The sequence below is a fragment of the Magnolia sinica genome, chromosome 10 (genome assembly GCF_029962835.1).
Source record: "Magnolia sinica isolate HGM2019 chromosome 10, MsV1, whole genome shotgun sequence".
Lineage (NCBI taxonomy): Eukaryota > Viridiplantae > Streptophyta > Magnoliopsida > Magnoliales > Magnoliaceae > Magnolia > Magnolia sinica.
This window is the reverse complement of record NC_080582.1, coordinates 29097836-29124914: the sequence shown is the minus strand read 5'-3', so window position 1 is coordinate 29124914 and position 27079 is coordinate 29097836. Positions and strand designations below refer to the sequence as shown.

General features: G+C 37.7%; 1 long non-coding RNA gene across 4 annotated transcripts; it reads left to right on the top strand.

The window, feature by feature from the left end:
• Positions 1–294: 294 nt before the first annotated feature.
• On the top strand, positions 295–5508 carry LOC131257422 (uncharacterized). 4 transcript variants are annotated; one of them, XR_009177388.1, is made up of 6 exons: positions 295–494; positions 743–896; positions 3568–3699; positions 3955–4044; positions 4716–4784; positions 4973–5508. It is a non-coding gene; the product is annotated as an uncharacterized LOC131257422 (long non-coding RNA). The 4 variants fall into 4 exon arrangements; XR_009177387.1 differs by having other exon boundaries at positions 3955–4083; XR_009177386.1 differs by having other exon boundaries at positions 3568–4044.
• Positions 5509–27079: the final 21571 nt, after the last annotated feature.

Here is a 27079-nt window from a genome sequence, read left to right as displayed (position 1 = left end):
TGATGGATGATATATTTGATGAACTTGAAGAAGATGATCCTGAGGTTGATCCTAATTTTCAGCCTTTTGATTTTGATGAGCGCCTACGCTCACTAGAAGAGAAAGTGAATGGACTGAAAATTTCCCAAGATAACCAAATGAAATATATGCGTAAGTACTTTAGGCGCACAAACAAGGGATTACATCAGATAGATCCATCCATTCCACCTCCCTCTTCATCTGGGTCTGACTAGTTTTCTTACTTGTGTTGGACTTGTAATACTTAACCTTACTTTTGAAATGGGAGAGGAAAAATCCCCATACAAAGAGAAGGACAGAGCTCTCTGCTAATGCAATATGGAGTACCTTATGTCCAAGCTATTATATATCTTCAGAAGCTCCTTCCTCTGAAACTTGCTGCAGCTGGTTCTGAAGATAAATATTCAGATATGGAAATGTTGTTGTTGTCACAACCACCAATCAAAGATTGACTTTCGTTCTGCAACGTAAAGCCGGTGAGATTTATTACTTCTTTCATTTTATTTCTCTCCTTTTCATTCATACTTTCAACTATACTTGTGGCCATTTTAAATTCTAAGTTTCTTTATTGCTATGCTATTATTATTATTTTCTTTAAAAACTAAAAATTCCATTGTGTAAAATGTCATGCATGCTAACTGTTGGATGAAATGGCTCAACAAGAAATGTTTGGCCCACGTGGTGGTATAGTTGGATGACCTAAAATTGAAAATTGATATTGCAGGACATGCCTCAACAATTGAAAGCGAGGCTTCGAGAAAAAGAGGAAGAGGATTGGCATAAGATTCAACACGTACCCTCCACTAACATACACGAGTTAGATGTGGATATGGTGTTCTTGTGACTAGCAATTTCATGATCTCTCCAAAGCAAAGCGGGTGAGATTTGCTTCTTGTTGTTTTATCTCTCTTCTTTATTGATGTTGTCAACAATAATCATTGCCATATTAACTTCTAGTTTCATTATCGCTATGTTATTGTCCTAATTTTTCAGTTTCTATAAACAGGGCTACCTTTCATATTTTTGGTGCACCGTTCATAGTGGGGGCCACAATGTCAGCATTTTGGGTCACTGAACAATGGGCCCACTTGTACAAACCAAAAACCAAAATAGTACTCTGTAATCTTCTGGACAGAACATTGCGTAATAACTGTTGTATGTCATGCATACCAAAACTATTGGATGAATTACCTCAAAAACAGAACGTTTTGTGTGGATCTCACTTGTGAGCCCATTCTTTCTCTATTAATGAAGGGGCCCACATGGCTGTATGGTTGGAAGACCATAACATTAATGCCCCATTGCATAAAAGTAGCACTGTGGTGACCATTGAAACTTTTCTTTCATCCTTATGTGTTTTTACACCATATAGATTTGATAAACTTCAACCATTTTTTTATTGTAACCCTATTTGAGGGACACCATTCGGATGATAAGGATGCAATTGCCAATGTGATTTTTAGACCGTCCAGCCACACAAGGGTCAAAGGTCCACCACTGGGATGTTTCAAATCTTCAAAATATGCAATCATGTGTACTTGCCTTGTGCATAATTGTTTGAGCCAAGAATGGACCTCAACAACTAATTATCATTATATCGAATGCTTACACAAATGCATTGAGGTTGGAAAGTCTCGAGCTTGTGCAAGCCAACATAGGCATGTATGGAAGATGTGCAACATCCAAGCTTTTCATCAGGTGGGTCCCCACTTGTTGATGCCACAGCCTAAAAATCAGGTGAGTCAACTCCATGGAAGGATCACCGAAAGCAGGGACCCCACACCCCAAGAATTCTGTGCAGCAAGACCCATTTTGGAGTTCCTCTATTCTAAGCACATCATATGACTTCACAAGTTGCCGTATATGGTGTAGAGAGGGTCGCGGACAGTTACATAGCCGAGATGGATCAGAAAAGGCCCAGTCGACGACAAAAGTGATCCGGACCGTCGGACCTTAAATCAGGCGTATCTCACATTCTGGAATGAGTTATCGGACGTAAAATATATGATTTTTGGGTAGAACGAGCTACTTTAGCTAACCAACCTGGCTATGCCGGGTTACCCAAGTTGGATTTGCAAAACACCGCCAGATGGATGGTTGTTTCCCTATTTTAATTCTGTTTTTACTATAAATAGTAAGTTTTAGTTTGATTACAACTCTTCATCTGTTGGGCTTTAGGAGTTGCGCCCAACGTGAAAAGAGCTTAGAAAAATTAGGAGAAAAACTTGGTGAAGCCAAATAAGACACTTACTATTTTTGGTTGAAATCCATGAGCACTAGTTGACATCACAACCGTCTATAAATAGTGAGTTTACTATTTGTAGTAAGTCGTGAATTCTAGGAGTTTTAGTTGTAGTTTGATTCTGATTTCTTTCCCATTGCTTGGAATCTCTATTTAAAGGGTCATGAACTCGTTTTTATTTCATTCATTAATCAATTTCAAATTTATTAAAATTTATTTCTATTTTCTTGCTTTCCTCATGGATTCGAGAAGTCTCTGTGAGGAGTCTAGAGAAGTCTCGTGGATTCAGAATAATTATCTTCTTGATGAAGATGGTGCTTGACCTCACGTCCTCCCTTGCGTCAGTATCTTAGACCATTGTTCGGAGTATCCTGATATTATCAAAATATCCCTGATATTATCTATATCTCTAACTCGGCGATATCGCTAACACTAGTAGCAATAGCAATAACACTAGTAGTCTAAAAAATCCCAAGTATTGTCGATGTATCGCTAAGTATAGCCAATATTTTCGACTGTGTAAATTCCACATCTCGCTTGTATTGCCAGTGTATCAGTGATATTTTTATAATATTGCCTATATATCGATATCGCCAAAAATATTTTTATTAAAAAAAATCATTTACTGTTTTTTATAGGTGCATGGTTGTACGCAGTGTTTAAAGACAATGATATCAATTATATCGCGATATTATCATTATTGCAACATGGGCAATATCAAAACCACAATCTTTCGTTGCATTTCCAGTTATCGAGGATTTCTCTGTAAAATATCATGTGTTGTCAATATTTTGAAATATTGATGGATGTTTGGATAGATGGTTAGATGGATAGATGGATAAAAGGGAGGAATGAGATGGTTGAATTGGTTTCTTACGATAGCAAATGCTTTTAGGACCCATTAAATGAAAACTTACTACGTATACATTCTTTTTGTAATTTTTTATTTCTAAATATTCAAATATGTGTATTTTACATCTCTTGAAGTTTCACAGAAAAATTCCACTATTTTCCCATGTTTCCCTTTCGTATATTTCTAGTTATTGATATTATTGGCAATATTGATACTGCTTCCATATCTCTAGCCACTGAAACTTGTAGCAGTACTGTTACTGGGAACATTGTCTCAGACTAAAGTGATATCACATTTTTGTTGTCTCTCAAATAAATTTAATTCATTTCCTTGGCCCCCCCTTTATATGAAATTGAAACAATTACACACTTTCCATGGAAAATTATGCTCTGAGAAAAGCTTATAGATTTTCTTCTTTTCATTTCTGATGTGTCTTTATCTATTGGAATTGCAGTATTTGATGCCTAGAAGTGGACAACAAGGACATGGATCCTACATAGTGGGCCAAGTTTATCATCTAAATAGCAACACTTATTTTGCCCATGTCTTCAGCATCATAAGTTTTGATTATATGTTTGAAACGAAGGTAAATGAGAAGACTTTTTGTTCAAGTTTTGATTTTCAAAACATTGTTATTATGTGATTGTAGAAAGGGAATTAATAACTGTGACTTTGTTTGAGGAGAAATCCACTGAAAGTTTGTTCTGTTTTATGGTTCCTATTTTGGCTTCCTCATTTTTGAATAGCATAAGATATTTGGATGATGTTTTCAGTTCTTCAGTACAATGAAGAGTTCCCGTAATGTTTGACTTGTATTAATGTATTTATCTCTGGATGTAAGATGCTTATTCAAAGTGGGAGCAACTATTTATAGTGTAGGCTTGGGGGTCCATAATGCTTACATGGATGCATGATCAAAGCTGCTCATCAGGTGCAAGCCACTATATGGCTTTCCTTGTGCAGAATTTAGGTTTGTCCACTCATCTGATGGCCACACATTTACATTAAATGCTGACTATCCACTTCTTCTGCATAGGTTTGGCTCGCCAGATCTATGACTAACCTGATTCTTGGACCCAAAGCATAAGTTTTGGGTGAAGTTAGTTAACTTTAAAAAAAAAATTTAAAAAAAAAAGAAAAGAAAAAAAAAGAAAAAGGGTGAGATTAGCAAAGACCACCTTGTGTGGAGCCTTGCCAACCACATGCACCAAAATAGCATAAGAGTGTGAGGTAAGAGTTTTCCATCAGATGGACCACTGTCTACAAAATAAATGTATGTCTAGAAGAAAACTGTATCAGCCATCCATTTCTTTTGTATACTGTCTCCGACCTGAGAACCAAAACTGCCTGATTTTTGCACAAGAACATCCAATCAATCTGGTTCATCTAATGGAATTATGGAAAGCTGGGATCTCATGTACATCTTTCATATTGTCATGTACTGCTAGATGTGGGACGGGCACAGCAACCTGTGGGCTTAGCAAATTACTGTTTCAGGGTTACTTAATTTGGTATTGATATGTTCAATCCTTGTATATGATATTTTCCTTTACAGCATGTGCAACTCTTTAATTGCAGTAGTGTAATTTTTGTCATTCGTAGGGAACTCTTCAAGGAGCCAGTACGTTTGGATTTGCTTGCAGTCAATCCATTCTTTGAAACGCCATATCAGTTAAGAATAGTAATTTCACATTCCAAACTTAAATTTGGATTGTGTTAGTAATATTTCTATAATTTTACAAGTTCTCTTTTTGTTATGACCCAACCAAATCTAATCAGAAGTTCATTGCCATCCAATTTTTGGCCACCTTTTTCCTTGACAATTAATATTTATATTCATTTCCTATCCGTCTTTGTAGGACATTGACCGTCAGATTAGAAGCTTCATTCTGTAAAGTTTTTGGCGCATCTGCCATCTATGGCAATTATCAAATTAAAGTTTTTATCCCACAACTGCTAGCCCTACTTTCTAAGTTGTAAGTTTATCGCGACGCTTCAACCCAATGCACTAGGAACTTCTGTTTTCTCAATGATTAGTTTTAGGGGTTGGTCCGGCGTTTGGATAAGAAATTTCACTGTCAGTTACAATACAACGTAAGGTTACTTTCAGATGGAACTTGTTTGCAACTTAAAAGGTTACAGGCATCCAAACACCCAATTGAAATAACTATATGCTTCGACTACTTTTATCGATTCAAGCAAACAAATTCTAGCATTTGACTTTCAGGTTTTACTTACAAATTTGATTTAGGAAATATGGTGATGACCACTAGACGGATGTGGAGAATGGTGGAATGGTGATTCGACAGTGATGAGATGTTTGGATGATATTTTCTAGCTGAGGATATCTGTATCTTTTGCAACCAATTGTTCAATATGGTACAATGTGCTAATATTCATTTCTCTGCTTCAAATTACACAAATAATATCTATGTGATGTTTGACGTATTTTCATGTATGCATGTCTGCATGTAATGCCCTAGTTAAAAATTGAAATTAGAAGTAGTTTCTTTTCATTTTTTAGGTTTCATACTCTACATCACTAATTTGCAGAGTGTGCTTTGGATTTTCATCTTGCACAAGTGGGGCCCATGGTTCAGGGATGTATGTGGTTGTTATGATGGATCCTACTGTTGATAGAAAATGCATAGCTGGCCCCTTACTAGAAGATCCTAGCCATTGGCTTTCCATGGCCTTTTCTTCGTTGAACGTGGAATGTTGGTGTTGAAAGGTTCCATCTGTTTTCTTAAGGTTTGGTTTGGGAAGGGACCCAGTAGAACTGGGATTTAGGGCTGTCAACGGGTCAGGTTTGGGTTGGGTCCTAGTGTACCCCATACCCAAGCTAACAGGTTCAGGCCCTTTCAAGTTTGGGTCTAGATCTCAAAGACCTAGACCTGGATCCAATCAGTGTCAGGTACCCACTGGGTCTTTGGGTTGAGGTTTCGAGTTGGGTTTGAGACAAATTAGCACATTTAAATGGTTGGGTCCACACGATGGATGGATTAGATCTCACACAAATATGCCACTTTGAGACGCTCATGATGTGTAAACAGGTTCTATTATATGTGTGTGGCTTATGAAACACCATTTCTTTTGCTAGAAATGTGACATTTGAAGTGAATAAATTTGCGCTTGGGTTAACCCTATCTGACCTGCTTGCACATATAGGTTATCAATAGGTTGGGCCAGAGGACCCGACTCAACTAGACGAAATTCAAAACAAAAGCAAGAATAAAAGTGTGATTTTTTTATTTTTATTTTTATTTTTTTACATATGTATGTATCCACTGTCTAGGCTGGATTGTTCATGGCCTAGTATTGTCTACCATTCTTAAGCCTGAGTTGGGTTGTGGTGGGTTAGGTTGTGTCAGTCAGCTGAACCCATTTACAATTAAATGGGTTAGGTCGGGTTGGGTTTGATCGTGCTTGATGATTTTTTAAGTGGGTCTGGTTGGGTCAGAGGGTGAAAGGTCGTGTGAGGGTCATGGTTGCGCAAGATTTCTTGACCCATTTAGCAAAATGGATTGGGGGTTTGGGTTGACCCTGACTGGATCTGAACCCAACCCATTACTACTAAATAGAATAAATAATCCAGGAATTCAAATTGCACGTATGTTAAATTTCGTTGAAATGAGTAGAGCTAAAAATTGGTTTGCATTAGTAACATTTTTACAAGTCTACAACTCTTATTGGGTCCTTAACAACCAATTATCTAAACCGCACATCTATTGTGACCCTGTAATTGGATTGGCGGTTTGCAAATAGATGGTGAAAACAGAACAAGCCCTGTCTCCTTAACCATTCAATCACAAGCCGCAGTTTGAACAGTTAGGATCGTATGATCAGTGCGATTTTTGGCAACATGACCCGTTGGATGTTGGCTTTCCAAGGCTGTCAATTCTGGCCATCAACAACAATAGGCATCATATGGTGGAGTCTGCTACGCATGTGTAGATCCACTGCAAAGCTTTCTACCCTACGCTTAATAGAAAACACAAGTTGTGGGGCCCGCCAAATTGTGTGCATGACATCCAATTCTTCCACAAACTGGCCCTTGTCATGTTCTACTTGGCACCCAAAAGTAGAGCTGGGCACTGGACGACTCGACTCGACTAACTTGACTCGTTCGGACCTGACTTGATCCGAACCAAATGGGTGAGTCGGTCCGAATTAAGTAGGCTTCACCTAATATGAACTTAAACCAAGTCGAGTTCAAGTTACCCAGCAACTCGATTCGACTAACTTGACTCGTTCGGACCTGACTTGATCCGAACCAAATGGGTGAGTCGGTCCGAATTGAGTAGGCTTCACCTAATATGAACTTAACCCAAGTCGAGTTCAAGTTACCCAGCAACTCGACCCGAAACTTGATCCGGTCAGACTCGACTCGATCTGAAACTGACTCGACTCAGTTTCGGGTATATATATAAAATAAAAAATTCCGACCCGATCCCAAACACTCTCTTCCTCCCTCATCCTTCTCCTCTTCCAATCCCGGCAACCACCCTCCCCTCTCTCTATCCTCTCCACTACTTCCCACCCTCCTCTTCCAAGCCCACCGCCATCACCACCACTCTCTCTCTCTCTCTCTCTCTCTCTCTCTCTCTCTCTCTCTCCAAATCAGCGCCAACTCGAACCGACTCGGTACCTTTTTACCGTGTTAGACTCAGTCCGAATTAGTCCAGGCCATACTCGGATTCAGATCAGTTTAGGCATGCTAGACTCGTACCAAGTCAAGTCAAGTTTGGGAAAGGCCTATTTCAAAACCGGATCGAGTCAGGTCATCCCTAACTCGGTCCGACTCGACTTGATGCCCAGCTCTACCCAAAAGTCAGGCCAGCTCAAAAACTTAGGTGGGCCATACTATTTAAAGTCAAGCCTAAAATCTCTAAAATCACATGGTGCTGCAAACCCGAGCATCGGAATGATCTTCCTTTGGGGACGTCCATTCATCCTCCTAAGGGTTTATATTCTGAATGGATTGAATGGCATATAGATGTCAAGGTGGGCCAATAAAAATCTAAAAGCTCTTAATTATTCCCCATAATTTGGCCTACCTGAGTTTTGGATCAACCTGATTTCTATGTTCCCGAGAGAACATGTGGTGTGCACGTGATGGACGATGGATGTCACGCACACATCATGAAGGACATAAGGTACAATGTACTTCATAGATTTTCGTGAAGTGCACACCAGAATATCCCCACCAATGTATTGCACTTGTACACTATGATCATGACCATTGATCCGATCGGTCATCATGTTGATAGGCCAAGGTGATCGAACAATGGAGTCCATCCAACCATTGGCCGCAAATGGGCAGTTTACGGAATATATATATATATATATATATATATATATATATATATATATATATATATATATATATATATATATATATATATATATATATATATATATATATATATATATATATATATATATATGGGAAAAGGTACTATGCGCTCGACCTCACGAGTCCGTCCCATGAGGTCGAGCTGTGTGGGCCCCACCGTGATGCATTTCGAACATCTACCCCATCAGTTGGATGCACCATTCCATCGTGGGCCTAGGTCTCAAAAATCAAGTCAATCCATGACTTTTGTGGGCCACACCACATACAAAAGTGGGGAGGGGCTGTGCACTGTTAAAACATTCATAATCATTTTTTAGGCCCACCGAGATGTAGTTTGCAAATCCAGCCCATCCAGTATGTGTGTCCCACTTGGATGAGGGTTCAGACCAAGTTTCAGCAGCATTCAAAACTCAGGTGGGCCCCACCAAGTGCTTTTATATGTTTTAACGGTGTCTTCACATGATTTTAGATGGTATGGCCCACCTGAGTTCCATATACGGCTGATTTTTGGGATATCCCATAATTTAGAGGGGACCCATCAAATGCACAGTGTTGATGGTCGACACGCATCACGGCGGGGCCCACACAGCTCGACCTCACGGGAGCTTATCGTGAGGTCGAGCGCATAGTACCTTTTCCCTATATATATATATATATATATATATATATATATATATATATATATATATATATATATATATATATATATATATAACCAGCAGAGGGACATTCATTGGAAAAAGAAAACTCACAATGGATCATGCGAACAAGGTTGCTCGCCACTGCAGTCTTTGGGCTATGACCCATCCTCGAATTGGCTTACTTGATTAATGCTTGTATCACACTGATAATTTTAGGCACGATGATGAGGATTATAATTATTTGTATTTATGAGCATATATTTCAAAGCACACAATCTAAAAATAAATAAATAGATAGATAAATAATGTTCAATAAATAAGTTTAGCAATAGCTAAATTAGTCTCCAACACTTATTCCCAAAATTAAATGGATAAATCAAGTAAATAAATCAAATAAAAATATTCTAAACTATCGATAGATTTTCACTGTGGCTTAAACATGACTGTAATGAGATTCACAGTCATCGTCATCTATACTAAACCATCTACAGTGATCTTCAAAATCTGGTGGTGGGATCCTGTAACACCCCATCCATTCTGTACTATTTTCTATGCTTATGTACATGATGATCGACGCCCTTAGCTAGAAATGGATTGGCCGTTCATAGTACACACCCAACTGACCGGAACCCCAAGACCTTGAAACCTATATCATATCGACCGCCCCGTCGCCGCGATTGTGGAGGTACAACCCGTGCATCTGTACGATACTCTGTTTGTGAGATACACTGTGAAGAATAATTAGTGTACCATGTGCGCATAGTGCCATATACTTCACTCCACACATGTGCACAACACATGTCATACACACATGCACATGCCATACATGGGTGAGAGAATCTCTACCCATGTGTGTGATGTCACATGTTCACTCCCCAAGTGTAGGGTTGTGATGTAGTAATAAACTCAGTGAGACCGAGGTCGAATCCCAAGGGACTGATACCTGTACGTTGTCTGAAACTAAGTAGAACTAGAACTAGAAAGAGATGAAATTTAACTCGTATGAATTTGAGGGAATAATGGTGGTATATTAATCCAAAACTTGAGAGAAATCAGAGATAAGAAACTAGGGAGTCAGAGGATCCACTTGTAGAGATCAGGGAGATCTTTATGCCTGCTTCAAAATCATGGGATTTAAACTGAATTTCCTCTGATATAACTTTAAAAGGATGAAAGGTATTTGAATTAGAATGGATTCCATCACCAAATCATGCTCAGGAGACAAAGTCAACAATAGAATTATACTAATTACCAACCAATCAGATGATTATGAAGGTTAGGAAGGGTACCGCCATCCAACCATGCCCAGGAGGCGATGGCGAACAACAGGGCTTCCTAATGCCATAATCAAAATAAGGAAAAAGAAATACTCACAGCCATTGCAAACCCATTGTAATTCCAGTCACAACAGGCCGTTAAAAACTACAAATATTCCCATAATAAAATTAAACCAAAGATCTCTTCAATCTAAACAAAAGGTACATGCATCAAGTTCTCCCATCACGCTACAAGCTTCACCTCTTAGCCCTAGCTAAGAGGTTTAGCCACACACAGGCATGATGCGGCTAGATCCCTTAAACAAAGCAAAATAAAATAAAAAGAAAAAGAAATAAACAAAAAATACCAAACTCCAGCTACTCTTTCTCTTGTGCACTCGTCCAAGCCAAACCGATCCCTCTGTTTTTCCTCCGTTTCTCCCCCTTGCCATCGTCCAAACCTCCTCCTTTATAGAAGTATTTAGGCGCAATCCTCCCGCTGCTGGAGTCGGTGCCGAAGGCTTCTGTTTTACGCAGTTTAGAAGCTCCAAAACACCTTGCGTTTGATTATTTTCGGGATGGCTGTACAGGCTTGGCTTCGAAATTTCCTCATGGCTGGGGTCTCGGCTAGCGTGGGCTCCACATGAATGGTTCAGATCGTTCATCCGATCAAGGATGATGGGCCACAGCTGTCCAGAATTTTTGGATTTCTCCGGACTGCGTAAACAGAATGTGTAACGTACTTGCGCTGTTCGGATGGTGGGGCCCACATCGCTTTTACTTTAATAAATCCACTCCGTCTATTGAATGAATGTCGAAAAAATAACTGGAAATGGATGGTTTTGGCTGTCTCTTGATGTGATCCGTCTGATCTATCTCGCCGCCGTTCGTCCGATGTTTAAACAATCCAAACTGATCTCAAACTGTATTTTGAAAATTTTCCACCTAGGTGATGGTTACAGGCCCCTTTGGAGTCCACTAGACAGTTCAGATCGGACCGATCACTTCAGAGGGTGGCCCATGACATTCCACCGCAGGCTCTGTTGCGAAACAGAGCCTGCGCATTTTAGCGCTGTGATGGTCGGCGGACCACTGCGTGATGCCAGGTATAGGATCCACTCCGACCATTCGATTTACGTCGAAAAACCAATAAGAATTGTCTGGCTTCATGTTGGATTCTGTGTGGCCCATGCGATCTTTGCTCCCACCGTCCATTCCTGCGTTTTCATGCAATCTGCGTGTGTGTGTGTGCATGGGACTAAAAGGACAGCTAGGCGAAGGTTTTGGCCACCCTGCGGAGCATATGGACGGCTCTGATTTTAGAAATATACGATGGATGGGGCCCACTAGCGAAGAACGGACGGACGACGTCCGTCCGCCGTTTTCGGGTGCGAAAAGGATCGGGTGGTGCTAACCCGATTTCTTGGTCCAGTGCGTGCACATGCACCATGTAACTGGGTCTTGCATCGATGTATATGAGAAATCCACACCATCCATCTTATTCCCTATTTCATTTGAACCATGGGGATCGAAATTGAAGAGTAACTTGACAGCGGGTGGGCCCCAAATCAGGGTTTTATGGACTGATCTATCCGTTTCGCCACTTTCATGAGGATCCAATGGCTAAAATTTGACGTGTACGGTTAGTTTTTGGTCCTCGAGCCATGTACGAAGTTTTGAGCCGAACAGATGATGGAAACCCCGTGATCTTGCATTCTGGCTGACTTTCAGGCCGCTTGAGCTTCAGTTTCTCGATTTTCGCGGATCCTTGGCATGTAATTCCATCGATCTTGGTTCCCTGGAGTCCGTCCCTTGCCTTTAGTGTTATCGGAGCATTAAATCCATGCTTTAAGCTCTCTTTTCAATCAAAGCTCCTTATTCCATCTTGCAGCAAAAACACGGTTAAATTATAATATTAGGCATTATCGTGTACGTAAAATCAGACAGTAATTGGGGTCTGATATGCAATATTCGACCCTCAACATCACACACCCATGCCCCTCCCTCTCTCACGTACACCTCAAGTCAACACCTCTCCATTCCATACACTATACATGACATCATCACACCACGCCATCCCATGCTCTTTTAATTCAATATTAATTACAAAGCATGAATTAATTACCATAATCTTAATCTAAGCTAATATTAATCACATTAGCCTAACTTAACTAAAAATTTATCCATTTCTTTATAAATACTCCTCCATCCATTAGCATTTCACCATTTTCCAAGAGAGAGAGAGAGAGAGAGAGAGAGAGAGAGAGAGAGAGATGAGTGATCTTGGTGGGCCATTAACTCTATCAATCCCATCCCTTCCATCCATCTCAACCATCAATTCTATCTCAACCATCCATCTAATTCATCAAGGTGAGTACACCCACTCCACTCTTGGTTTGTTTTCTTTTTGATTATTTGTATGATTATTAGTGGTGACGAGTGTTGACACCAATGGTGTGGATGATGAAGATAGTATGATTGATGCTGAAGATAATTGCAATAATGATGATGATGCTATTAATGGTGTGGATGCATAGAAGAAAACATATAAAATCAATTTATTATAGAGTTCATGTGGGACCCATTGATAGTGGGCCCCACCAAAATGTTTGTATGACATCCAAATTATCATCTAACCATTGGCCCATTGGGATGGCCAAACTCACACAAACCAGTGCACAAACGTGCACGTGTATAAAAAAAAAAAAAAAAAAAAAGAAGAAGAAGAAAGAGACGCTACTTGCGGCAGCAGCGTCCCATCTATTTGATTTAAGGGATAGGGGCTGTTGTCCCACAATAGGCCCCACCCACAGTGTATGTATTTGATCCACACCTTCCATTCCATTTCCCAGCTCATTTTAGGCATTGACTGAAAAATGAAGCCAATCCAAATCTTTGGTAGGCCATACCATAAAAAGGAATATTTTTAATAATAATAGACTGTTAGAGGGCCCAATATGATGTTTCTATGTCAAACATATTGAATATTAGGCTTATTCGACCTGTCACGAGCCAGGGAACTCGGCAGACGGAATGGATCGTCTTGATGTGGGCCCCACCTAAAAAAAAAGTCATATATATATATATATATATATATATATATATATATATATATATATATATATATATATATATATATATATAAACAACAAAGTGGGCCACAAACAGTGACGGTGATTTTCGCCCTACATCCAGGTCCATCCACCTTGAGGCCTGTAACATGAACGAGTCCCGTTTAAATATGGGCCACCCCCAAATTTCAGCCATACACAGAACTCAGGTGGCCCACACCATCAAAAAAACATAATAATAAATAAATAAAAATAAAAATAAATTTATGAAGCTGAATAGATCAGTAATTTTATGGGTCTGATCATGTGGTATATGTTATATCTAAACCATCCATCCATTTGGTGAGCTTGTCCTAAGGCTTGAGAAGAAAAATAAGATAGATCTAACTATCAAGTGGGCCACACTACAAAAGGAGCAAGGTTTGAACATTAAAAATTTGTTACGGGCCATCTTGATGATGTATTAGATATTCAACCCATCTAGCCCATGTACCGGGTCCCCTTTAGGGCATTATCCCAAAGATCAGTCAATCCAACCTGAATTGGACCATACAATATAAGGATGTGAGAATAAGGACCTAACTATTGAATCCAACATAAGGCCACCATGGTGTATCTATTTAATCTATGCAGACCATCTACTTCCTCATATCATTTTATGATTTGGACTAGAATCAAAGCAGACCTAAGTCTTAAGTGGGTCACACATGACTTAACCTCATGGGAAAGCCCTATGAGCTCCACTACATAGAACTCATTGTAAATTCCATTGATGTGTGGGCCTAAGAATGTTAAGGCCTATTTTGAGTGAACTTCGTGTGGGCCCATCAGTGGTCGCCTTGTTTAGGCCAACCATTGGGCCTCTTCGACAAGAGTTTGTAATCTCCATGTGTTGAACATATGATGAACTGGTATTGTAATTTTTGAACTAATGATGATTAATCCCTTAAATGGGCTGATTGTGGACAACCCTTGATCACTTGGAACTTTGGCTAGAGTCCGGCCCTAAGTAATAGGATCATGTGACTTGTGTTTAAACCCTAAAACATGTTTAATTATAACAAATATGTAAACTCTAGTGGTGTAAGGGTGTGATATACTTGTTTGGTCCATTAATCATGTAGGTATTTAATGTATATATAGCCACCTAATCATAGGCAATGGTGGAGTATATGTAGTATATGTAGTCATCTAATTGTATGAATGTGAAATACGTACAAGGCCACCTAACCGTATGAAATCAAGTGGCATTGATGGCCATTTAACAATGTAGGTTTGTGTTTATCGATATAAATATCGCCACTTGAATCACATATAACTAAGTTGTACACTAAACTGAATGTGATGTAGGATTATGTTACCCAAGTTAATGTTATCAAGGCCCTGGATCTTATATGCTGTGATCTCTAAACCGTGAATGGTACGATGAAATGTGGCTCATGGCCCTTGACTATGCAGCACCAAATATGAGTCATTAACTATGTGACGTGTGAAGTGGTTATAGTATAAGACTGATCATAATTGGTGTAGCCATGTATTCGTGGCCTATGGGCAAGGCCCATTGAGATATATTTTCGGCCCATAGATGAGGCTCATTGTGATGTATTTGAGGCCCATGTATAGGGCCCACTTATTGTGTATTTGAAGCCCATGAGTTGTGAAGCCTGATGTGGTGTATTTATGGCCCATGTGCCGAGACCCATAGCGATGTGTAAGGCCCATATGATACAGGCCAATGTGATGTATATGCGGCCCATGACTGAGGCCTAATGGGATGAATGTGTGGCCCTTGTGAGAGACCCAAAGCGATGTATATAAGGACCAACGTGATGTGTGATTTCGCCATGATGTATGTATTGATGTTTATGTGGGTCACTCCTTGGGAGCAATGTTGGTTAAATGTCCACATTGATGGGTAATGATGGTTGAATGTCCACATTGTGACCTTCCCTTAAGCCTTGTTAGGCCCATTCTCACCAATTCTATTTGACGATGCCGATTATGAGTACATGATAGCATAACATTATGATACATGCTCATACGCATCATCTGCATGTTTGTTATGAGATGTGGTTGATCATTGCATATGTCATTGAGCATGTTGTTATGAGATCCCCTGATAGGCGGAGGTTATCTCACATGAGCACACGGTATGCGCAGGATTGATGCATGACTGGATTGTATGATTCATACATCTTGCATTGTGTGCCCTAGCGACATCAGGGACGTAGCCTCCACAATCATATCGTGGATGGCCAGATGGGACACCGGAAAAATTTAGTTCTAGCATACGGGCGCCATAGATGTCCCTGGGTGAAAATTTCTAAACCTCCACGGCCAGGAGACGCCCTAACGTCGAGACCGAGTGGATACATGAGCGCCCGAGTGCCGAATACCAAGAGGCCGCATCTCCCGCTGTGTCGTGGTTGGTTGGGAGGGGGTGTGGCCTTACTCGCCCGAGGGTAGGGGACATTACTAGGCTGAGTTTGACCAGCTCGTGAATGGGTCCGCTATCGACGTGCTGGATAGGTTTTGACAGACTATTAGCCAGGCGGATAGTGAGGTTTCTTACGCTCACTTGAACTGTGCTGCTGGGAGAGGGGCAGTGCCATTTGGAGTGCACTAAACCCCGGTGATGATCCCAGAGATGAACTGTACTGATATGTGGACTTATTGAGCAGGAGTTGCATACTCATTCATTCATTCATTCACTATCCACTCGGGCTAGTGGTGCGCAACTATTTGTTACGTGTACCTTCGCAATAGCCAGGATTTCGGTTGGGGCGCGTGACTAACCTGAGATCAGGAGTTTACCACATTGAGTCTGACTATCCAAATTAGGTATAGGACTAGTTTGGATAGAAGTCCTTTGTGATAGACCCCATAGTCTGCGATACTACGTACTATTATCTCGACTTCACTCTAGCATAGTCATTTCATTCGCACCACATATTACATTGCATTAGTAATATTTAACATTTCAGGTTACTATATTTCAGTATTTAGATACGGCTGACGGTATTTGTGAACTCATCAGGAACTGTATATTGCATTGCATCCTCGACATCTGATATTTGGCTCTTTATAACTCCTCATTTGCATAGCTGATTTATATTGCGTATTTTGATATTGTATGACTCATGGACTTATCATTATTTTCGATATTGTATAATTATGGCATGACATTATGATGATGATGATGTGATTACAGATGCATGTAATATGGTTATGGATGTGGTATGATTTCCTTATAGCATATTTATCTTGCTTGCATATAAGACACACTGCACACACGTGTGTACTCACTAGGCTTTTTGCCTAAGCTTCCTATTTTCTATTTTTTTCAGAGCTGGAGTAGCTTAGAAGACTTAGCTTTCTCGATGCATTGCATGTATTCTTCGATTTGGCAATGTTGACATTACGTATCTTTTTGTAAAGCATTATACTTATAACCATTGAGACTTATGATGGAGAGTGTTGCTTGGTAATTTGATCATAGATCTTCATGCTCAGGTATTATATGTATATATATAAAAAAATTCAGTAAAAGAAAAATCTTCCTTGTAGTGCGCCGAACTCGGGACTTGGTGAATGGAAGTCGAGTGCCGGATTCGGGGCATCACAGAAGTTGTTCGTCCCTGGGTTTAGGGCGCGAAAGATCTTGGGGGTATACTCTGGAGACGCGAGTCTGCAAGCAGTTCCCTCTGTTGACTTAATCTTTTTAATCTGAATGTCGCTTAGATTAAATCGATGAGCCGTCTTGCGAGGTACCCTTATTTTATTTTTATTAGGGAATTGTCAAATGACCTATCTAAAGGGTGACGCCTCCCTCTATGAAGACTGAGAAGTCGAAATCTCTTCGAAACCCTGAATGATTAGTATCACAACAATCCACATGAGCTAATGCTTAGTAAGTAATATTATATCATGAGTTATTTATCAAGTAGAAAATGCATATACCACTTGTGATCACACATCTCATAGTGAAGGAATATAAACTAATTTCATTTTCTCACTGAAATAACATTTCAACAATTCAAAACCATATTTTTTTTATAGACTTTTAAGGTCTACTTCATTCGTGTCACACCCTAAAATTCAGATACAGAGTGTACACCTTTAGACCCAAGTTTTGGTTCACGAGTTGTATACTAAGTGTACTTAAACTAGTAGTTTTGCTTACACAAATTCGCCTAGATAGTAGTTCTACCATATATTTAAGTTTCATTCATACTCAGCAACATTTTATAAAAAAGAAATTGACCATCCATTCCAATCATCAGTTATGAATATAGTTAAGGATCCTCCCATATTTGGGGTCTTATGAAATGAAGTAAATATTTGTCCAATAACTTGAAAGAAATAATTAACAATTTAAGAACATCAAATATAATTAAAATAATAATCATGGTTGGTATAGGATATCAACTTCTTCCTCTGTCAAGTAGGGCCACGTATCTTTCTTAAGTCTTTTTCCGACTCGACCACATACTCATATTCTTGAGCCACCGGCTCACCCTCAATCACATCTATATGATTTTACATCAATACATGGTAAGCTGGATGAGCTTAGTGAGAAGTCCCAACATGGTTCTTCACATCAAATTAAAATAGAATAACAATCATACATAATATAAGTTAAGAATTTTTAAAAAAAATATTATGCAATGTATAAATGTATCAATGCATCAAGTGGAAATCTGTCCACTTGCTTTAGTTGGAAACCCGTTAATCTGCATCTGCCCCTTGGCAGGCTTCTACCATTTGCTAGGCATATGTAAGGCCCGCATCTACTCATTGAGTAGGCTTCTATTAGTATAGTGGGCTTCTGGTAACGATTCTACCAAGTATATCATGCGAGAAGATCCCCCAGAAATTCAACACGTATTGTGCATGCAAATGATAGATGCACAAAGTAGTAATCGTGAATCATGTATTGTATAGATCATTCTAATTTTCAAATTTGAATCAACAATCCTATACTATTCAATAATATCATTATATCATTCAATTCATGTCCAATTAGTAATTCAGCATATATGTTGCATAAATACAGTAACTCAGATAATTGATTATACTAACATATTAATCAAATCATATCATTATTACTATATTAATACATAAATCACACGTTCATCCAAATCAAACAATAGTACATGACAACTACATTAGGGTAAGTATACAACATATCAAACAATCAATTTATTTTAACTTAATGGAGGGAAAACACATCGGGATCACTCACTTTGATGAGGTAGAGATAATTTCATGAACCAATGATTTAATTTGAATTGGGATTTCCTAAAATTATATAAATGAAAATTATTATTATTTTTTTAATCTTACTCATTCACGTGATGGGGCCCACCTTTGATTGATCTAAATCCATTTAATATGTCTCTTTTAAATGAATTTATAAATTAAAAAATAATATTTCAAACATTTAGGTGCCGTTAGAATTTGTCCCCTAAAATTTCTGTAGATTCGAGTTGTTTTCAGTAAGAATCCTGAAAGCTGAATTTTCTCAAAGTTCAGGCGGCATTAATATTTTGAAATATTATACCAGTAACCATTGACTTTGTGAAAAATTCTATTTTAAAACTAAAATTTTAAATTTTTATATAGTTTGTGATAATTTACATAAATTTTGAGAGATTTATATACTTTGATAATTTAAAGTTCGAATTATCTTTGGTAGATGGATCAAAGCTAATCATTGATTGTCACTTGATCAATTTTAAGGGATGATCGATGATCATCTTGATCCGACCATCTATACCTTAATTAGTTACAGTTCATAATGATCACATTGATTGGTCAATGCGGCCCACTAAATGGTTAGATTGATCATCAAATCTAGATGACATCATCATCTGATATCCGAATTTTAATAATCAGTCATGGTCAAGTTAGATCTCAACCATATAATGGTTCTATATAATGAATCAACACATGATTCATTATCTACAATTTCTTCAAATCAATGCAGCCCATCCAATGATCTGATCATTCTAGAATTTAGGATTTTAATTTATTTTAATCTTAAAAGAATCTAATGAATGATGATGATTTAATCACACATTTCATATTATGTCATATAATTCTCTGTGCCAAGTTGTAACTTGCACTGAGAATTACTCTTCTGGTTTTAATTCAATTTTGTTAAATTAAGGAAGAATTTTGGTAGATTGATGATCGATATGGTCCATTGAAGTTTTGAATTGGTCTGATTCTTAAAAATATTATATAATTGAGTCTTAAAACACCCATGAACTGTGCAAATCATATTGGTCATGTCCATCATGAAAAAAATTTCACCTTCTGCACATCAGCCCTAAAGCCATCCGCATCAGTGTACGTTTCCACATGGATGAATTAGACCTACACAATGAATGTTTGATTTATCTAATCTGTCCAATATGTATATCAATGCCAAATTTACTACTGCAGAAAGAAAACAAAGAAGAAGATTATATTAAAAAAAAAAAAAACTCTTCTTCCCATTTCCCTTTCATTTTTTTCTACAATTTTCTTTCTTTGGTTCTTTGAGTTTTAGTACGATTCATGCTCTCACATGTTCCCTTTTAAGAGAGAGGGTTCATTAGGAGACTACGAGATATGGGGAAGATTTTGAAGAAAGAGAGATAGGAGAAAGGATGATGAGATTGGTGGATCTCTTTCTACTCAAAATTAAAATTAAAAATTTTAAATTTAAAGTTTATTTTTTAAAAAAATACGGGCATTACATTCTACCCCCCTTAAAATAAAATCTCGTCCTCGAGATTTGAAAACTAGCATCTCAATTTTATTTTTATTTTTAATTGTAATGACATTAATTACGCTGATGTTATCGATAGCTACATAGGCTGGAATGGTCTCTTAATTTTTCTAGTGATAAATTTATAAATATGCAAAATTTTGTCAGAAACTAAGGTCTACAGAAGATTCAAAATTTCGGACAGTGAGGGTTGTCTAAAAATAAATGATTTTTTAATCAGTTAAAAAATAAATTTGATATTGAAAAATTATGAATTTATATATATTACTTTTAAACTCAATTTATCAATCTATGAACAGGACTTTGAATCACCTCAATTGGACCTGCACTTAATTAGTTATGAGTTCCTGAAATCAGGTGATTTCTATTATCTACCAAAAATGTGATGAGCAAAAATTCTTAAAATATCATGGGGTCCATATTCGCATTTTTCATAATTTCCGATCATATTTCAATAAACTTACAAAGGGAACCTAAATTTTTATTTTTATATTTTTTTAAGTAAAGAAAAAATTCACCAGGTATGTGCTTATGATCCTATAAGATGGAAATATTGGAATTTAGTAGAGATTTATGGTTTTTTTTTTTACTTAATTATTTTTTACCTTAAATAAAGTACATTAAATAAACATATTAATTTAACTAAAGGTAATAATCAAAATTAAAAACTCTGTTAGCTGAACCGACATGACACCGGTTTAGACAAATTGATTATCGGTTTGATGACTACTATTTTTATCACATTTTCTTTTACTTTGAGATTTCAGATTAGTTTCAAAACTTTTATGAATATCTTATTATAAGTTCATTGTGTCTCTGTAAAATTTTACCTTATTCCGTTCATTATAGAAAATTTTAAAATTCACATAGTCAAATTTATCCAAAACAGATGAATTCTAACTAATTTGCACTAACTCCCCGAATCAGTACTATAGTGACTATCAGTTAATATTTTTTAATTATTTTTATTTAATTTATACTTATCTATCTTTGATTAGGATTTTGAATCATCTTTATCGGAGTTGTATTTAAATAGTTATGGGTTTTTGAATTCGAGTGTTTTCTGTTGTCCATTGTTGTCCAGCAGGACGCTATAACTTATATTACCTTAAAATTCAATTAAGTTTACATTCACATTTTTAAATTATGTATATACTCTAAGTAAAGTTAGTCTCCACATTAAAATCATCAATCAGAAATCCTAGGTTGGGTTTCTAAATTTTACACATCACAACAATCAATGATCTTATGTATTGCATTTCTCGAAATGAATAGCTGAAAATTTCAAATTTGGACTGACAGACACATCATCATTTATGGAATTTTAACCTTCAAACTGTAAATTAGAATTACTTGAAATTTAGAACATAAGTCACTAACTCTCTAGTGGATTTTTATTTTTATTTTTTTATAAAAGGTTTAGATCAAAATCATTACATTTACTTAGGTTTGTATCTATGCTAAGGGGGAAAAATCATGTTGTCTAATAGTTGTTTTTATCATTACAGCCTACTATTTTAATTTTTATAATTTTTATACAAATTCAATTATCATAAAATTTTATGGGGTTGTCCAAGGGTATGTACATGACTCATAGAAAAATTCAGAAATTTTAAAATAAATAATTTGATCAGGGATACTAAACTGATCCAGATTTTCAATGTACAATGTGAAAAATTGTCAAAAAATTAAAAATACCTTCCCCAGACCTTGAAATTGTGGGAAGACGTTGTCCTAGACCTGAAAAAGGTCCTAATGAGTTTAATATTTTATTTTTTAATTTTTTATTTACCAAGCAATGAATGCCTAAATTAAGGTATCTAATTTTAGGAAACCTACCAATTATTCGCCAACCATAACCCACATGTCATTTAATTAGAAAAATTTTCTCTAATACCATTCCGTCACACCCTGAAATTCGAATATAGAGTGTGCACCCTCAGACTCGAGTTTTAACTGATGACTCGTAGATTGATTTGATGTTCTTGTGCAAAAATCAGGCAGTTTTGCTTCTCAGGTCGGAGACTATACAAAAGAAATGGATTGGCTGATACAGTTTTCTTCTAGACATCCATTTGTTTTGTACATTGATGAAAAGCTCTTATGTCACGCGCTTATGCTATTTTGGTGCATGTGATTGGTAAGGCTCCACACAAGTGTGGTCTTTGCTAACCTCACCCAAAACCATTTTTTTTTTCTTTTTGTCTTTTTTGAAAAGTTAACCTCATCCAAACTTGACCGGATTGGATTTTGGATCGGGTTGGATCGAGTTACTATGCAACCTGAACTTGACTCAGTCGGGATATGGATCAGGGTGGGTTTCTCGATCTGAACCTGACCCTGGCATTCGGTTCGGGTCGAGTTGGTCCTGCCCAGCTTTATGTAAAACTGCTCCTAAAACCTCTTACTTCACATGATATGCCTTGTTGGATATTTGATCAGGTTGATTTTTGTATTTTCACTTCATCCAAGTGAGTTATACTTGATTAATGGATTTGATGAAAGATAAAACACCATAGTAGCCCAAAACACAAAACATATGGTTTGTATTCCATCTCCATTGTTCCCTATGGTGTGGCCCACCTGAGCTGTGAATCTGTTTGATTCTTTGCTCCAGATCCTAGAATCGAGGAAAGAACTCGGTGAGTGGAGTGGATTTTACATATTCAACATGCTGGGGCAAGCAAAACTGTGTTTTTGAAAATATAAATCAGGTGCTGCAACTTGCAAGGACTCAGGTATTGTAACCTAAAATAGTAATGTGTGTGAATGAAAATTGATGAAAAGGTGGTAAAAATAAGGTTGAGTTCAAGAATGTGGGTTGACTTCTAAAATTTATTGTTTTGGGTGATTTTGTCTTATCAGGTAAAAGAAAATTCCTGAAATTAATTGACATGACAGCCGATGGTCCATTGTAATTTAAACTTAAGTAAAAAACCAAGGTTTTCAAACTTTTGATTTGTAGCCTTCAGATTGATAGTAAGAGAACAAAGGGTCAAATGGTTCCTATTAAAGAGAAAGGCAAGAATTGATGGTTAGGATGGGCATATTAGTAAGGTTTTTGAATGACGGATCATCTCAATAATTAAGTTGCTGCAAGCAATTTTACAGTAGAGAAAAGATGTTATGAAATGAACTCGTGTGGATCACTTGGCCTATCAACATGATAAACCATCCAATCAATGGTCGTGATTATTGTATACAAATGCCATGCACATGGTGGGGATATTTTGGTGTGCACTTCACAAAAATCTATGAAGTATATTGTACCTTTTGTCCTCCGTGATGTGTGCATGACATCCATTCATTCAGTTCCCACTACAAGAAAACTGTCCTTTACCGGCGGTCAAAACCGCCGGCAAAACCCCATAAAACCGCTGCAAATCCTTTGCCTGCGGTTAGCCAACAGCCGGTAAAGCCTCAGTCGGTAAAGGCTTTGCCGGCGGCCAGGACCTTTACTGACAGTTGTGCTGGACGCCGCTAAATCATCAATTTTTGTTGAAAAATGGTCAAAAGCTGCGGATAAAATCCGTAGCTGAATATGATTAGCCCACAGCACGACTGTAGCCATTGGTACCGTAGCTCTTTAAAACTTTGCTGCTGATTAAATTCGTAGCCATAGAACCCATGGCCACCGATAATCCATAGCCATCGAGAAAATCTTTCTTTAAAAAAAAAAGGTGACCCGCATGTATTAGTGTTTTTTTTTAAAAAAAACACAAATCTAAGCGGCTAACATACCTTGGTTAATGTCAATGATCTCCTTCTTACCAATGATTGCCATTGTTTCCAAGGGACTGGTTTCTTCTGTCGAGATTTGGTGAGCTGTGTAGCAGTAAAAGGCATCAGCACCAATATTTCGGAGTCCTTCAGCAAGTTCAGGACCTCAATGACATTGAGGTTCACCACCTGTGAGTGGAGGTTCTCTGTTTTGTCTACCAGAAGCTCAATCTTCTCACCACGGTCCAGAACCTGCACAAAGAGATATTACAATGGGTTTATGTTGTTCTGCACATCACACAATTTAAATAATTTAGGGGCTTCAAAAGACAGGGCTGCATGGAGGACACTAATCTTGGCATTTGGGTGGCCCAAGGAAAAAGATTTTCCTAACTGCACATTGAAATATTAGAGGCAACCATCTGCACATTGAATGCTATACATACACTAACAGCATATGGATTATTCCCCTACAGTAACACATCTTTCAAGTCAACAATATGGGAGAAAAACCACATTAAAGCAACCGCTTAATAAGCAAATATGATACATCAGCGTGAGATCCATGTCATTTATCTGGAGGGCCTCACCATGTACATGTTGTGGCCCAAAATCAAGCTGATTTTGATCATCGGGTGGGCTACACTTTTGAATAGTCATGGCCTAACAACCCAAACAAGCCATCCTCTAAAAGCTAGGTTGGGCAAATTAAAATTTTGAATAGTCATGGCCTAACAAGCCAGCCCCAAATAGTTCAAAATCCAGTCCCAAATCCTACATGTGGTGCTTGTGAGGATAAACAAATGAAGTGATCAATAAAGCATTAGATTGAAGCCTGAAGCAATAAGTTTGCGGAGAAACATTGACATAGATACCTTTGGTTGACTAGAAAAAATGCATGTGCTAAAACCATGGACAAACTAGAAAAAATTGCCAAGATTGTTTAAACCATCCACCATTTTCATCTATGTGGCCTAACTGATTATTTAACCATCCTCACAGTTATGTACATGGTAGAGCACACTTGATACATGGCTCAGATGTCCTGCACATTTTCCAGGTTAGCACGTATCTACTTGCGGAAGTGCATGTGGAGCCAGCAAACATCCCTGACACAAGGCTCAGATGTCCTGCACGTGTAAGGTTAGCACATATCTGCTTGTAGAAGTGCAAGCGGATCTAGCAAACCTCTTTAAAATCCATGCACTCTGCATTCCTTTGGCTTCTTTAGCAAGTACCCAGAATAAACTTAAAAATTAAACTATAGAAAATCTGAGCTTCTTATGACAAAATCAACTAAATAAACCAACCACTATCATAAAAATTCATCTATCATCCATCATACAGTGCCATCAACAATTTCTGCTTAGGCAACTGTCTTCAAGGAATGAATCTGGACTGTCCATAGTTACAAACTTACAACCTATGGGACACCCTGAAAGAATCACACCAGACAGATGATCCTATCCACCTAAAAAGTAGCCATCTGTTTTTTTATGACCATCTCTTATCCAAGTTGTATGCCATGGATGGATGGTTAGGATCATCTATTGAAAGTGATTCGTTAGAATCATAAGCAATCCATTATAAGGCGCTTTTGATTTTTTGGACATGTTGTTTCCAGGCATGCCCTTAAATCATTTCTACCAAAGAGAGAAGTGGACTCTCCAACACTAAACTGTACCGTACATTACACATTAATACGTTGCTAAGAAAGCACCAAACTTATTCCATCACAAATCTATTTTCTCATTAATACATATGATTAGTACATGATTTATTACTAGCCTTGACTAATATGTTTATTAGAATAGAAAGGCCTAATCACAATAGCCTTTCATCTCAAAATCAATACACTACTGAACTTAAGAGTAGTTAAAATCAGAACTTTGTACTTAGGCTTAAAAAGTGTTGAAGAATAGACAATCCATACAAAGTAAGACACTTAGTTCAAGGCATACAGGTATGATAGAGGGAGACCAGCCAGGAAGTTAACTGATCCAGTAAATTGGTTGCTCTGCAGGTCACTGACAGAATTAACCATGGATCGTTAATGGTATCAACTCACATTGCAATATAAAAAAATTAGATAGATTGAAGAAACTTAGCCCATTAGCATACTTACATTTGTTTTAGATTTGTTTTAGATTCTTCAGACCAGTAAATATGTCCCCAATGGAACCGGAGAGGGAATTGTGACTCAAATTCCTGCACTTGGAAAAAAGATCGGTTGGCAAATATGAACTGGCTACTCATAAACCAGAGACTTTAACATGCTCATAGATTACAAGAACTTACAAATAACAGAGAGATTTCAAGGAAGCTAAGGAGAATAGAATATTCTGACTCAGCCGATTGAATGCCAGGTTTCTGCATTGCAAGAAGAAAACAAAAATATATCTTGGAACTGAGATTCAAATTTTTTTTTTTTTTAAAAGATTTAAATCCTATATGGGAGATGGATTTCACAGTAAAGCTTCCCTAGATCTTCAGGGCTCTGTAAGAAGTCATACAGCTTCACCTGGTTCCATGCCACCTCAATCCCTTCATATTCATCAAAGCTATGTACCTGCATCAAAACCCACCAACATCAGAGAAAATTGAAAAGGACCCAAATGAGAGACAGAAAGAAAAATGAAAAAGGTAGGCCCACTGACTTTCACTGATGATCAGACAGATCAATTTCAAGTATGTTTAAATCATTCATTCCTTTTGTATAACCATGACCCACTTGATGATTGGAGCATGCCGATGGGTCCTTGAGCCAAGTTTAGGAGCCCAAGCCGTGACCAATGTATTGCCATCCCTAGCTTATGTCACTAGCTATTATGCACTACCAAATAAATACATTATACCTTCCCAAGTCTAAAATCTTCAATTTCTTCAATATCATCATCAGGAAAGCGGCCCACAACTGCAAATCCAAATAACTACTAGGAAACTAGCAACCACAGTAATCAGAAAGAAATCAGAAAGAGGTCTTAGAATCCACGTACCTTGGAGTCTTGGATGCTGATAAGTGTATAGTTACTGGAGACACAGTTACACAGTGCCAAACATGATGGTTTTTAGTCGGATTCACGACATCCATACATTCTTTTCTAATTGGCCTGCCTTATATACTTATACATTACATTCATATAT